The sequence below is a fragment of the Myotis yumanensis genome, unplaced genomic scaffold (genome assembly GCF_028538775.1).
Source record: "Myotis yumanensis isolate MYYU_CA2020_CCGP unplaced genomic scaffold, mMyoYum1.0.hap1 SCAF_21, whole genome shotgun sequence".
NCBI lineage: Eukaryota > Metazoa > Chordata > Mammalia > Chiroptera > Vespertilionidae > Myotis > Myotis yumanensis.
In genome coordinates, this window is record NW_027223772.1 from 3,829,352 (window position 1) to 3,845,356 (window position 16,005).

Genomic DNA, 16,005 nt, shown 5'->3' on the forward strand with positions numbered 1-16,005 from the left:
ATAGATTAGAACTCACTATGTTTAAAAGAGCCATAGGATATTCCCTTTAAAAAGAAAATCAGTCCTGGCCGATTTAACTCAGTGGTTAAAGTGCCAGCCCACAGACCAAAGGGTCACGGGTTTATTCCTGGTCAAGAGCACATACCACAGTTGCAGGTTCATCCCTTCCCTGTGTAGAAGGAGGTAACCAAACAACATTGATATTTCTCTCTCTCCTTCCCTTCCTCCCTCCAGCTCTCCCTAAAAAAAGTCAAATCCTCTGGTGAGGATTAAAAAAAAATCAGAGAATTGTTGATATAAATTAAAATCAAGTAACAGAATGTAAGATGGGAAACATAAGAATCTTAGAAGAATCCACAGGCAGCAAAATATCAGACATATGTCGTAGCAATATCTTTACCGATACAGCTCCTAGGGCAGTGATGGCGAACCTTTTGAGCTTGGCGTGTCAGCATTTTGCAAAACCCTAACTTAACTCTGGTGCCGTGTCACATATAGAAATTTTTTGATATTTGCAACCATGGTAAAACAAAGACTTATATTTTTGATATTTATTTTATATATTTAAATGCCATTTAACAAAGAAAAATCAACCAAAAAAATGAGTTCACGTGTCACCTCTGACACGCGTGTCATAGGTTTGCCATCACTGGTCTAGGGCAATGGAAACTAAGGCAAAATAAACAAATGGGACTACATCAAAATTAAAAAGCTTCTGCACAGCAAAATAAACCATCAACAAAACAATGAGAAAGCCCACTGCATGGGAGAACATATTTGCTAATGTTATATCCGATAAGGATCTAATCTCCAAAATTTATAGGAACTCATACATCTTAACAAAAGGAAGATAAACAATCCAATCAAAAAAATGGGCAAATGACCTGAGTAGACACTTTTCGAAAGTGGACATATAGAGGGCCAAGAGACATATGAAAACATGCTCAAAGTCACTAATCATCTGAGAGATGCAAATCTAAACAACGAGGTGCCATCTCACACCTGTCAGAATGGCTATCATCAACAAACGACAAGTACTGGCGAAGATGTGGAGATAAAGGAACCCTTGTGCATTGGTGGTAGGAATGCAGACTGGTGCAGCCACTGTGGAAAACAGTATGGTGTTTCCTCAATAAATTAAAAATAGAACTCCCATTTGACCCAGTAATCCCACTTCTAGGAATATATCCCAAGAAATAAACACCAACCAGAAAGGATATATGCACCCCTATGTTGATAGCAGCACAATTCACCATAGCTAAGATTTGGAAACAGCCTAAGTGCCCATCAGCAGATGAGTGGATTAAAAACCATGGTACATCTACACAATGGACTACTACGTTGCTGTAAAAATGAAAGAACTCTGACCATTCGCAACAGCATGGATGTACCTGGAGAGCATTGTGCTAAGCGAAATAAGTCAGTCGGAGAAAGATATATATCACACAATCCCACTCATTTGTGGAATATAATCAACAACATAAACTGATGAAAAAATAGATCCAGAGACAGACCGTCAAACTTCAGAGGGAAGGTAGGGGAGGGTGAGAAGTGGGTAAGAGATCAACCAAAGGACTTGTATGCATGCATATAAGCATAACCAATTGACACAGACGCTAGGGGTGCGGGGTGAGGGCATGTGCTGAGCGGTTGGGAGTGGCTGGGGAGAGGTCAATGGAGGAAAAAGGAGACATACCAGTATGTAATACTTTATACAATAAAGAATTTAAAAAATAAATAAAGTAACAGGACACCACTTAGAATAAAAACACATTACATAATAGCCAAATGACCCAAACCCTTATGTTAACAGGATGCATGGAAAAGTTTACATTTACTTCCATATATTTTTGTAAGGAAAACCTTTACTTCTATTTGTCTGTAGGAGAGCTAAAGAAAACTGTTAAAAGCATCTTTAACAAAATTGTAACTACGCACTGGTCCGAGTGTAGTGAGTTATCACAAATGGTTGTATCACAGTCTGTTACAAAATTGTAACTCCAAGATGAATGATGGTGTTAGGTATTTACCGAAAAAGATGTAAGGTAACCTGAGAAACAATCTTTGTGAATGTCATGGACCCATTCCTTCAGCTGTGAACCATCTTCTACTGTGATGTGCACACTACCTCTGAAGGCGAGCCAAAAATTCCAACTAACCTCAGTCCTCCCCCCACCGCCCAGTCACAACTTGAGAAACCACTGTGCCAATTTAACCGTTAAAATGTAATAAATAAACTTTGACAGCAATTTCCCTCCTCCTTGATCTGAAACTGTCAAGAAACCTCATACCGTGATTGACCGAACTCTACTGCCAGCAGTGGAGGCCAGGGGAGTCACGGACACCATGATGCCGAGATATTCTTGGGCAAAGTGGTTTCTTCTTTCCTCTCAGATCCTCTTTCACCTTCCATAGGACCAGTTCCATGCAGGCATTTTCACTTGAATTGTGACCTCCAAATAGTGCAGAATATAAAGTAACACATGAGACACAAAATGGTTTATTATGCTGTTATGCATGAATGTTCTCAAAACAAAGCCGTTTATAGCAAAACTAGAGGCCCAGAGCATGAAATTCGTGCACTGGTAGGGTCTCTAGTGGCTGCTGGCCGGCCACTCCCTCCCTTCCCCTGGCTGGCCCCGCCCCCTAGTCAAACTCCTGGATTAACTCCCGGTCGAGGTGACAATTTGCATGCTATGCTTTTATTACATAGGATTAACATTGCCACTTACCAAAATATGATTTTTAACACCTAAAACAACCCCTAATGATTGCTATATAAATGTTTTCTATAAATCCAGAGTAGCAAGCATCTCCCTTTTTCTGTGGACCGTGTCGTGCCACATGGCCACTTCCCTGCTGGGACTGGAGAGCATATCAGCAGCTTCTCCATGAACCTCTTTTCCAAGGAGATATATAAGAGCAAAGTGACGCCCCCCCAAAGGAGATCTGGCAAGAAGCTGGAAATATGGAGTGCTAGAAAAAGTACACTTCTCTAAACAAAAGAATGACATTAGATATAAGATTATATGGCTTTAAGAGTAGATGAAATTTACCCAGAATATAAAGCCTATGGATCTGATGAGAAAAGTGGTGTCTGAGCTTAAGTGAGAAAAATCACATGATCCATAATTCTAAAATAGGATAAAATCTGTATTTTGTACAATTAATAACAGAATTAGATGAGTATCCCATGTATTAAATATATTTAGAAACATAGCATTGTAACACAATTAACTTTCTTTCTTATTGTATACATAGGTGGAGTCTATATGGGAATGTACAAATATACAGAGTAACTAACCTCCATCCCAAGTCAGGCATTGGTGGACTGTGCATATTGCAATGCCACTAACAGGTAGTTGATGGCAGTACCTATTGTACTTGACTAACTTGTTTAAAGTTGATATATTTCATCAGAAAAAAAAGAGAAGTTCTGAGAGCAGGACATACCAATCCAGTATAAAGCAAGCACACATATAATGAACCTACTGATTTGAGCTATACTTCTAACAGCACGCACACATACTTTACTCAGGGTGAGATAACGGAGCCCAATCAGTTTTAGAATCTCATTTGGTTTAATAAAAAGCACATATGAAAAGAGGTCCTCAGCAAAATTTAGAATGGAATTAGCTCTCCATACCCACTGAAGTTTTATGCACGAGTTCAAAGGATAAGTCGCCTGCTGAACCATTCTCTAGCCACCATTCTCAGTGTAGCTGCTGAGAAGCCTATGGAACAACTAGGACTGTACCTCGCAGTGGGCCTGTGATGCTTACATACACAGGCAGCTGCTTTAGTCTCCACGGGTTTAGAGAACCCACAGAGAAGACCCACCATAAGCATTTCAGACAGCAGACTTTAGCCACAGACGCTGGCTTGTTCAGTCAACTCAGATTCAGGATTCTGATATTAATCATAAGCAAACGGTTCTTACCATTATTCGGAATGATTCTCTGCAGGTAGTCAGCCGTGAGACTCTTAAGGGGTCTTTGTGAGGCAAGCCTAGCCGATGAGGAAACAGAACTGTTGTGTCTACAATCGAAGTATGAATTAACTGTCAAATGAGAAACAAACCTATCAGAAGCTCTTCCCAAAGAATAAGGATGATGATAGCAGCAACACTAACTGTAGCAGAAGTAACTGATACAACAGCAAGTAACAGAGCAATCACGTGAGTCACTACGCACTTCACATGGATATGTCATTACAACCTCCCAAGTAACACAATGAGGTATTTTACTGTGCCTTTTTACTGGCAAGGAAACAGGCTTTGAGAGGTTAAGAAAGTTGTCTAACCTGAGTTAGTTGAGTAGAAAGAAATCTAATCATGAGAGCACCACTAGGGGGCAGCAAAGGAAAGAGAGATTCCACCAATGACAGGGTATAGGAAGAGCCAGGCTCCTCCCACCTTGTGACCAGCTGAGGGGCACACCTCAGTTCAGTGCATGTCCTTCCAGTGGTTTCTGATCTGTCTCTGTGGAGGACCATGGACAAGTGTCAGTCCCATCTAAGTCCAAATGCCCTGTGCTCACTAATGAAGTGGAATCCATTTTTACTGAGATTTGGTAAAGCCTGAAATATGACAGGATAGACACAGGGGAGAGGGTCAGGTAACAGCCTAGCAAGTCAGGTACCACTTCGGGTTCATCCTTAGGAGAGCTGTAATTAGAAACAACACTGAATAAGATGAGCCTCAGGACAAGCGTAGCTTAAAGAATGACTGAGAAATGAGGAGTTGGAAATGTCATGTTTAGCACTTACTACGCCACACCCATAAGCACCTAAAATTGTCATTTAATGTGCCAACCACCACAGGGGCACTGGTTCCTGGCTACAAGGTACTGAGTAAATAAAAGAAGGTGGTGATGGAGACCGAAAAAGAGAAATGACTTATTTGGATGAAGAAACAGTCTGGTTACAAGGAATGAAGGAAACGCGATGTTTTGAAATTTTCTGCTCTGGGTGACAGGTGGTATTAAGTGGCTGCGAGAAGTCCAGTTTGAGATGTGATGTCTCCAAGGCGACAGAAGAACATCCCTGTGAAGAGCTTTCTCACAGAAAACTGACGTCCCCAACTCTCTTTCCCACAGTTTGGTCAGGTGTCCGTGGAAGCACCTTCTGGGCTTATCTGTCACTCGCAAAGGTAACACTGTGGTGTGAAATAAACATCTACACTTTGGATAGCAGCTTTACAGAGAAAACGGTGAGCACATGCCTAAGAAAATTAAATGGCCTTACTTATATTCTTTCACTGAAAAACCAGCTCTTCTCTGCATGAAGGCAAGTCCTAGGGTGGCTGAAACAAATCCTCAGCGAAGGCCCCCAAAGTCCTAGAGCTGTGCTGTGGGGCGCAGCACCTGCAGACACAGCCAGCTGTGGCTATTTCAATGTGAATGAAACAAGGTGAAAACATTGTCCCAGTTTCATTGGACACATTTCAAGTGCTCAACTGCCTCATGTGGCTAGTGAAATACTGGATAGTGAAAATGTAGAACAGAAGATTGTAGATATCTAGAATGGATAGCTAGAGCAGCCGTTGCCAACAGGTGGTCCGAGGACCACTGGTGTTCTGTGAGGTCCGAAAGGTTGGCGACCGGTGATCTAGAGCACTGTCTTTGAACAGGGGTGGCCAGTAAACTGTCAAGCTGTAAATATTTTAGGCTTGCAGTCCCTGTCAAAACTACTCAACAGCCTCCACGTACTGTGAATCAGCTATAGAAAAAACGGAAATGAATGGGGGTGGTAGCTCTGTCCCAATAGGAAATGAATGGGTGTGGTAGCTCTGCCCCAATAAGATATCTTCAAAAACAGGTGGCCAGCATGGGCCACAGTGTGCTGACTCCTGTTCTAGAACACAGAGCAAAGGACAGACCATTTTAACCTGGAGAGTATTCAAGGTGAGATTTTCAAGCCTGTCATGCCAAGAGAAAGGAACATGACATTTGATTCTGAGCCCTCCTATAAAATGTACTTGATTTAATGCAAAAAAAATGTATCTCCAAGTATGTGGATAAAATAACTTGATAAACTTAGTCCTGTTCATTTGCTAAAGACAATGATTTTGGTTTTATCGTAATTGATGGCAGCCTTTCCTTCTCATCTTGATTAGTCAAATGATTGTATATAGTAGCTCTTATACTGCACCGACAGGGATTATTGTCATCTTGATCAGCAAATCAAGCATTAATGATAACACAATGTTAATGAATACCATCTTAACATAGAATTTTGAAAAAATATGACCCTGTAGTTCTTTACCTTTAGAGTATGTAGACTATGTTCATAGCTATGTCCAACTAGTACAGTGTCAGCACTGAAGGGGTTCAACAAGATGGCTTGCACATCACTGATTGATGTTTTAATGTTCTTCAAGTCATCCTCCATTGCACCAGAAAACCTACCCCGTAAGATACATAAGGCATATAAGTCAAGGATATACCTCAGTGGAATTCATCCTTAGTTAGAACACATTACTCACCCAATGTGATAAAGATCACTGAACAAAACAGAGATCTTACTTGTATGACTGTCAACTATCTCTTTACTAGGTTATACTGGTAACCTAGTAAAATTTATAATTTAAAGCATGGGGAAAGACATTATTGTAAGTTCATAGAGTTCCTTTATCCAGTTTAGTTAGGGAATGTGATATATAATCAAATATTTGGATTAAGAGGAAATTATCATAGAGCACTAGGGTTCATTTTATAACATTTTTAAAAGAATGCAATGCATTGAATACATTTGAAGTCTTTTTTAAGATTCAGTTTCTTTTATGCAAATGTAAGCCCTTCAATTATCATTTGCCACTATGAATTATCAATAAGTACCAAAGTATTTTCTGACTTGTTCCAAGGAGTTAGGAAAGATCCCATTAAACCCATGAAAGACTAAGAACCAAGAAGAGTATAATCCTATATAATAAAAGGGTAATATGCAAATTGACCCTAACGGTGGAATGACCAGGAATGAGCAGTTGCTATGATGTGCACTGACCACCAGGGGGCAGATACTCAATGCAGGAACTGCTCCCTCGTGGTCAGTGCACTCTCACAGGGGACCTCTGCTTAGCCACAAGCCAGGCTGACAGCTGATGTCCGACTGCGGCTTAGGCCCATTCCCCTGGGAGCAGGCCTAAGCTGGCAGGTGGACATTCCCTGAGGGGTCCTGGGCTGTGAGAGGGTGCAGGCTGGGCTGAGGGACTGCCCCAAATGCACAAATTTTTGTGCACTGGGCCTCTAGTTTTAAATATATTACAATATTACCTGTCAATTATATCCCAATAAAGCTGGGGGGGGGGGGGCGGTGGGGGTGGCGGGGCAGGGAGCACAATAGATGGAACTGCTAGGATATGGCCAAAATGAGTGGGCAGAAAATCAAATGAGGTCAGGAGAGAGATTAGAACATAAAACTCAATTTCTGATAACAGCAACCTTTATTGAGTGTTTATACATATAACACTTTTTCTGAATTGTAAGGGAATTTAGGTTAAAAAATCCTTATTGGCTGGCCAGTGTGGCTCAGTGTTTGATCATCAACCTATGAATTAGGAGGTCATGGTTCAATTCCCAGTCAGGCCATATGCCCTGGTTGTGGGCTCCATCCCCAGTATGGGGCATTCAGGAGGCAGCCGATCAATGATTCTCTCTCATCCTTGATGCTTCTCTCTCTCTCTCCCTCTCTGTCTCTCTCTTGTCCTCTCTGAAATCAATAAAAAATATTTTTTAAAAAACCTAGTTAACAGAATTCTCTATAATTATTCAATATTTGTCATAAAAAAATTTTAATTTATATGACCATCTTACTTCATGTTCCAAAATTATTAGACACACACATATCTATATGTATAAAAACCTAAGCGACCATTACAACTGAATGACTGGAACGACTGGAACAACTGGTCAACCAGTCGCTATGATGCACACTGACCCCTAGGGGGCAGACACTCAATGTAGGAGCTGCCCCCTTGTGGTCAGTGTGCTCCCACAGCCAACGTCCCGCAGCCAGCCAACCTCCCACGGCCCCTAACCCTGGTCAGCCAGGCTCCCCCATTGGCCCCGATCAGGGGGAGGGGGCCAGCCAGCCAACCTCCTGCAGCCCCTTCCCCTGAACAGCTGGCCTACCTCCCACAGCCCCTCCCCTTTGCCAGCTGCCCCCTCCAATAGACCCCAATCAGGGGGCTAGCCAGCCAACCTCCTGGGGTCCCTCCCCTGGCCGGCTGGCTCCTCGATAAGCCTTGATCACTGGCCAGGCCAAGGGACCCCATCTGTGCATGAATTCATGCACCGGACCTCTAGTCTATCTATACTAAAAAAAGTATAATATGCTAATTAGGGTGGACGTCTTCTGGATGTCCATCCGACCTCCAACCAGACAAAGCCACAGTGGCTGCAAGGCCCAGGGCTCAGGCCTCACAGCTGCTGCGGCCGACAGTAGCAGCAGCAGCGAGGTGATGGGAGCGGCACCTTCCCCTGATCAACTCGATCGCCTTCTGCAGAGGGAGGCCAGTAGGGCATCCCCTAAGGACTCCTGGACTGTGACGGGGGGGCAGGCTGGGATGAGGGACCCTCTCCCTGTGTATGAATTTTTGTGCACTGGGCCTCTAGTGTATATATACGTATGTGTATATTTATTAGTGTATATTTATTATATAGGCTATATTATATATATTATATATTATATATTATACTAGAGGCCCAGTGCACAAAAATTTGTGCACTCAGGGGGGAAAGGGGGGTCCCTCAGCCCAGCCTGTGCCCTCTCGCAGTCTGGGACCCCTCAGGAGATAATGACCTGCTGGCTTAGGCCTGCTCCTGGGTGGCAGAGGGCACGTCCAATCCCTAGGTGCAGCCCCTGGTCCGGTTCAGAGCAGGGCTGATTGGGGAGTTGGGGTGCTGCCCCCTGTCATGCACAGAGCAGGGCGAATCAGGAGGTTGCGATGCCACCCTCAGTCACGCTCAGGGTAGGGCCGATTGGGGGATTGGGGCACCGCCCCCTGTCACACTCAAGGCAGGGTTGATGGGGAGGTTGCGGCTCCACCCCATGTCACGCACAGAGCAGGGCCAATCAGAGGGTTGGGGTGCTGCCCCCTGTCACGCACAGAGCAGGGACCATCAGGGGGTTGGGTGCTGCCCCCTGTCACTAACAGAAGAGGGCCCATCAGGGGGTTGGGCGCTGCCCCCTGTCATGCACAGAGCAGGGCCAATCAGGGGGTTGGGGAGCTCCCCCCGTCACACACAGAGTAGGGCCGATAGGGGAGTTAGGGCACCACCCCCTGTCACACACAGAGCAGGGCGGATCAGGGGGTTGGGGCGCCATCCTCTATCACCCACAGAGCAGGGCTGATCAGGGGGTTGGGGCGCCGCCACTGTCACACTCAGGGCAGGGCCGATGGGGAGGTTATGGCTCTACCCTGTCACACACAGAGGCAGGGCCTGTGCGGGGGGGGGGGTTAGGGCGCCACACCCTGTCACACACAGAGCCATAGGGTGATCAGGGGATTGGGGAGCTACCCCCTATCAGGCACAGAGCAGGGCTGATCAGGGGGTTGGGGCGCCTTCCCCTGTCACGAACAGAGCAGGGCGGACAGGGAGGTTGTGGCCCCGCCCCCTGTCACACACAGAGCCCCAGGGCGATCAGGGGGTTTGGGCGCTGCCCCCTGTCACGCTGATCCGGTGCCAGGAGGCCTCGAGGCTCTGCTGATCCCTTTTACTATATAGGGTAGAGGCCTGGGGGCCGGCTGGTTTGCCCTGAAGGGTGTCCTGGATCAGGGTGGGGGTCCCCACTGGGGTGCCTGGCCAGCCTGGATGAGGGCCTGAGGGCTGCTTTCAGGCTGGTGGTTGTTGACTGAAGCTCCAACCGCTCCTTTTTTTTCTCTTTTTTTAATTTTATTCTGGGCCAGCTTTAGCTCTGGCTCTAGCTCTGAGGCTTCCGCTGCTGAGCGTTCTATAATCGAAACAATGTATAACTCCAGCTCTGAGATCCCGGCCATTTGTTAACTTCTATATTTGTTAGAATGTTTCAAACTGCCAGCTCAGAGGCCGGCAAGTCAGGCAGGGAACGTTGGAGTCTGCAGTCACTGAAGCAAGCAAGCCTCATGTTCACTTCCAGCTGCCTGGCTGCCGGCCGCCATCTTGGCTGACAGTTAATTTGCATATACTCACTGATTAGCCAATGAAAAGGGTAGCGGTCGTACGCTAATTACCATGTTTCTCTTTTATTAGTGTAGATTATATATATTATATATATATATATATATCCTATATAATAAAAGGGTAATATGCAAACTGACCCTAACAGCAGAATGACTGGGAATGACTGGTCACTATGACACACACTGACCACCAGGGGGCAGACGCTCAATGCAGGAGCTGCCCCCTGGTGGTCAGTGCGACCTGATGGCTGCAAGTACAGCGGTGGTGGTGGGAGCCTCTCCTGCCTCCTCAGCAGCTCTAAGGATGTCCAACTACAGCTTAGGCCTGCTCCCTGCTGGCAAGTGGACATCCCCCGAGGGCTCCCGGGCTGCCAGAGGTATGTCTGATTGCCAGCTTAGGCCCAATCCCCCAGGGAGCAGGCCTAAGCCAGCAGGTGGTCATCCCCCGAGGGGTAACAGACTGTGAGAGAGCACAGGCTGGACTGAGGGTCCCCCCCCGAGTGCACAAATTTTTGTGCACCGGGCCTCTAATATATATATATATAATGCAAAGTGTCCCCTTGAGAGTTTGGCTGACTGGGGGTTCAATCACTCACTATGACATGTGCTGACCACCAACAGGCGGTGCAGAATGAAGAAAGGCCCTTGGCCAGCAGCCAGCATCCAGGGAAGGGAGGCCCCTGCCAGGAGCCGGCTGCTGCTAGGGACCCTACCCGTGCTCAAATTTCATGCATTGGGCCTCTAGTATTATATAACATGATACTGTATATATTGTATAGCACTATATACACTGAGTGGCCAGATTATTATGACCACCTGACATTTGTAGACAAATTAGCCATACACTGCATTGTGTGGGATATGGAAGCCAAAGGCCTGTTCGAACACCTTTGCTATCTGCAGTTACCAAGATAAAATGTCTCCAATTCGCACAGGAACACAAGGGTTGGACAGTCGAGCATTGGAAAAAAGTCATGTGGTCCCATGAATCACATTTCTAGTTGTATCATGCAGATGGTAGAGTGAGAATTTTGCGGAAACAGCATTGAAAGCATGCACCCTACATGCATGAGTACAAGCCTTCAAGCTGGTGGGGGCACTGTTATGGTTTGGGGCATGTTTTCCTGGCATGATTTGGGCCCTTTAATTCGTATGAACAACGTCTGAATAGCACAACATACCTAAGTATCGTTGCTGATCAAGTTCATCCTATCATGTTGATGGCGTATCCCAATGGAGATGGCTTCTTTCAATAAGACAATGCGCCATGCCACCGTGCTCATATTGTGGAGGAGTGGTTTCAAGAACATGAGGGAGACTTTACCTTGCTTAGGTGACCCCCCACAATCACCAGATCTCAATCCAATTGAGCATTTGTGCGATGAAGTTGAAAGAGCCATCAGGCAGCTGGTTCCACAAACATCAAATCTCATTGAATTGGACAGTGCTATTCATCAGGCATGGTGTCAGATTCCTCGCATCACCTTTCAACATCTCGAGGAGTCAATGCCAAGAAGAATAGCCGCAGTATTGAAGGCAAAAGGTCGCCCAACGAAGTACTGATGGGGTGGTCATAATAATCTGGCCACTCAGTGAATAGTATATACAGTATATGCTATTATATAATGCATATTATATATTCATTTATGTGTGTACAAATAATATTTGTTTATATATATACTAGAGGCCCAGTGCTTGAAAATTTGTGCACTTGGGAGGGGGTCCCTCAGCCCGGTCTATGCCCTCTTGCAGTCTGGGACCCCTCGGAGGATGTCCAGCTGCTGGCTTAGACCTGCTCCCTGGGGGATCAGGCCCAAGCTGGCAGTCAGACATCCCTCTGGCAGCCCGGGAGCCCTCGGGGGATGTCCACTTATCAGCAAGGAGCACACCTAAGCTGCAGTTGGACATCCTTAGTGCTGCTGAGGAGCCAGGAGAGGATCCCGCCACCACCGCTGTACTGGCAGCCATAAGCCTGGCTTGTGGCTGAGCAGAGCTCCCCCATGTGGGAGCACACTGACCACCAGGGGGCAGCTCCTGCATTGAGTGTCTGCCCCCTGGTGGTCAGTGTGTGTCATAGTGACCAGTCATTCCCAGTCATTCTGCTGTTAGGGTCAATTTGCATGTTACCCTTTTATTATATAGGATAGAGGCCTGGTGCATGGGTTGGGGCCGGCTGGTTTGCCCTGAAGGGTGTCCCAGATCAGGGTGGGGGTCCCGCTGGGATGCCTGGCCAGCCTGGGTGAGGGGCTGAGGGCCGTTTTCAGGCTGGCCAAGCCCCTCCGGCGACAGAAGCTCCCAGCCTCTCCTTTTTTTCTTTTTATTCTGGGATTTATTTACCTTAAATAAATTGAAAATTTGTAGCCTTGAGAGGAGCTCAGAGCCGTCCAGGGCAGGCGGGAGGGAAGCATGGCTTCCTCCATCGCCAGGGGAAACCCAAGCCTCCTGCTTGCTCTAGCTCCGTGGCCATGGCCGGCTGATAGCAGGTATCTGGGGTTTATTTATCTTCTATACTTGAAACTTTGTTGCTTCGAGTGGAGCTCAGAGCCGGCCCCAGCAGGCGGGAAGCTTGGCTTCCTCCATCATTGGGGCAACCAAGCCTCCTGCTTGCTCCAGCTCCATGGCTTCCAGTCGCTATCTTTGTTGGGTTAATTTGCATATAGTCACTCTGATTGGCTGGTGGGCGTGGCTTATGGCTTAGCAAAGGTACAGTCAATTTGCACGTTTGTCTTTTATTAGTGTAGATGAGTCATTTTAAGTACCATTGGAGAATTTGTTAAAGAAAATTGAACAATGAATACAATTGCACCAATAATAAACACTTCTAAATTTTCGCCCCAGAAAAGATCAGTTCTTTTTATATTATATTTAAATAAATATATAAATATGTCATGTCATTGCTCATATGCCTTTAGGAAACCCAGTTTAAATTGATTAGTAGTATCATTGGTGTTTCATATAAGGTCTCTAAAAACTAAAGGCATATAACTTGTACCATCTCAAGTTACCATTGAGTTTGGATCAGTAATTTGTCATACTTTAATATATAACTAATAAAATAGAATCTGCACTGAGCCATTACTCTGATGCTATATCAGGCAATGTATACTCAAGGTCAAATCTACAAGATTATAGAAATGTTTACCTAATGGGAATAATACTATGGTGTTCTGAGAAGGAACTGATTAATGATTGAACAAATGAATGAATAACATACTTTATTCAATATTTTTGCCTGTTTCTCTAGACTCCTACCTACCACTCCAACATGTAAACACCATGGGGTCTGAGGCCTTGTCTCTTATTTGGGGTTTGTACCTCAGGGCCTAGCACAGTGTATATATAATTTTAGCAGGTACTTAATATGTTTTTTTTTAATGAAAACATGAATTAAAGGAAAATAGCACAGCTCTTGCTCTCAAGTTGACTGAATAAATGTACCTAAACTAAAACTTCACAGAAACTACTCATTGAATGTTCTAGAGTATCAAAAACAAATACCTTTCTATGATGCATACCTTGCATTTTAGTCAATGACTTCTCCATCTGGTTTCACAATGTATTGCAGACCACCTGGGATCTGTGATCAACCACGGTCACTCGAGAAAGTTCCAAGCCTTTGGCTATATAGCACTAAAAGGGGGAAATATTAGTGTCATATTAAGGAAATGTAGTTTCTTTTAACATCTGAAATATATTAAAGAAATATTTCTAGCTAGAATATAATTTAATCATACCATTCAGTTTTGCCAACAAAAGCCAGTGGATTTGACAGTCATATGAAAGATGGTCTAAGTTTTTATTTCGCCTTAATGTTAGTAATATTTATGTTAATAAAATAAGTTCTCCCTCTTGGCTCTGCCTTTACAATTATTTTCATTAGAAATCAACCTTATCCAATAGAACCTTCTGTACTTCTGTGTGGTCTACTATGTTAGCCACTCGTCATATATGGCGAATGAGTATTTGAAACATGGCTGGTGTAGACTGAGGAAGTGAATTTTTAACTTTACTGAATTTTAATTTACTTAAGTTTAAATAGCCACATGTGGCAAGTGGCTACCATATTGGTAACTGCAGTTACAGACTTTGCTGACTGAAAATGGAAAACCCTACCTCAGTTACATAAACATGGCACCATAGAGGACAACACGCAATGGTATTTGATTTCTAAGCTGGAAGCAGTCTGCACTGTATTCACTTAAAGACCTGAGCTTGGAAACTGAACACTGCCCTTCTGTATTTATTACAATTAACCCTACAAATCCGCTTCCTGAATATCCTACAGGGAATAAATATTTAATTTACATGTTTTGTTGAAGATGGCCGTTCACATGATATCTGACACCCACAAAGCACTTCCCATAGGTTAGCTCATGTGAGTCTCAGTCACCGGAGGTTATTACCCCACAATTTACAGATCAGGGCATCAAAGGAGACTTGCTCTGGGGTTGCAGCTGGTGGTGGTGGGGTGGGGGAGGGGGGTGTTGCAGGGGGAGGTTCCCAGCTCTCATGATTCCAAGTGCTGTTTTCTCATTCCTTTTTATTATTGATTCTCATATGAAAGATAAACCCCTATAAATATTTTACTGTCTCTATAAACAGTAGTGTTTTTTTTTTGTTTTTTTTTGTTTTGTTGTTGTTGTTGTTGTTGTTATTATAGCTTCTTTATTGTAACAGTAGTGTTTTAAAAAGTACTTATTAAAACTTTTATTCTGACTTTGGGGATAACATCAGTACTCATTACACTTTCTATCCCTATAACTTCAGCAATTTGAGGAGTGGAACCACCACTGGTAATACACAAAGGTCAATAATAAATAAAAAGGGGCTCAGGCCCTAGCCGGTTTGGCTCAGTGCATAGAGTGTCAGCCTGTGGAGCAAAGGGTCCCAGATTTGATTCTGGTCAAGGGGATGTACCTTGGTTGCAGGCTCCTCCCCGACCCTGGTCCTGGTTGGGCACGTACAGAAGGCCACCAGTTGATGTGTTTCTCTCACATCGATGTTTCTCTCTGTCTTTCCCTCTCTCTTCCACTCTCCCTAAAAATCCATGGAAAAATATCCTCGGGTGAGGCTTAAAAAATAAAAAAGAGGCTCATAGACCAACGCCTGGTTCCATCCTTTACTAAGTGGAACTCTGCCACGTCACCTAACCCTGTTCAGCTTCAGTTGCTTCACCTGACAGGGTGTGGACACATTGCAGAGCGATGAGGAACCGGGAGCTAAAGCCTAGGAAAGTGCTTTATCTCACGTACAGTGTTCCGCACCGTTCCGTTGTAAATGTGCATTCAAGTAAAATCTAAAAGCGACACACCATCTCACAATTCCCAGCAAGAACACCGTGATTGCTGTCAGGCAGTGGGAATCTGACAAAAGCCTTCACAAAGCCCCGGAGGCATTCTTTTTGGACATGAACATGAAGCTGAAATAAACACTGCCAAATAAATTACTATATGTTTTTGCAGGAGCAATTAAGCTCATAAAAATTTCATCAACTGAAACTTAGCTGATTAATTCTTTCAAATGCTTACTGGTCCCCAAGGTCTGTGCTGGAGGCAGCGACTTCTGTTCTGAAACAAGCAGCATTCTGGGTGACAAACCCTGCCTTGGCGACCTGACACCGCAGACCCAAGGACACCTTCACAACAGCTGTACCATGTCTCTAAGCCACCAAGATCTGCAAACCAAACAAAAAATAAAAATTAAAAAAGCAAGCTTTGCAAGGCAGAGTGGCTGACCCTAGAGCACGTGTCTTATCTTACCCTCAAATACTTTTAAGGACATTACTGTGCAAGTGATCTGATGCTACACTCTGCACATCACGTTTTTAGTTATCACATAATGAACAG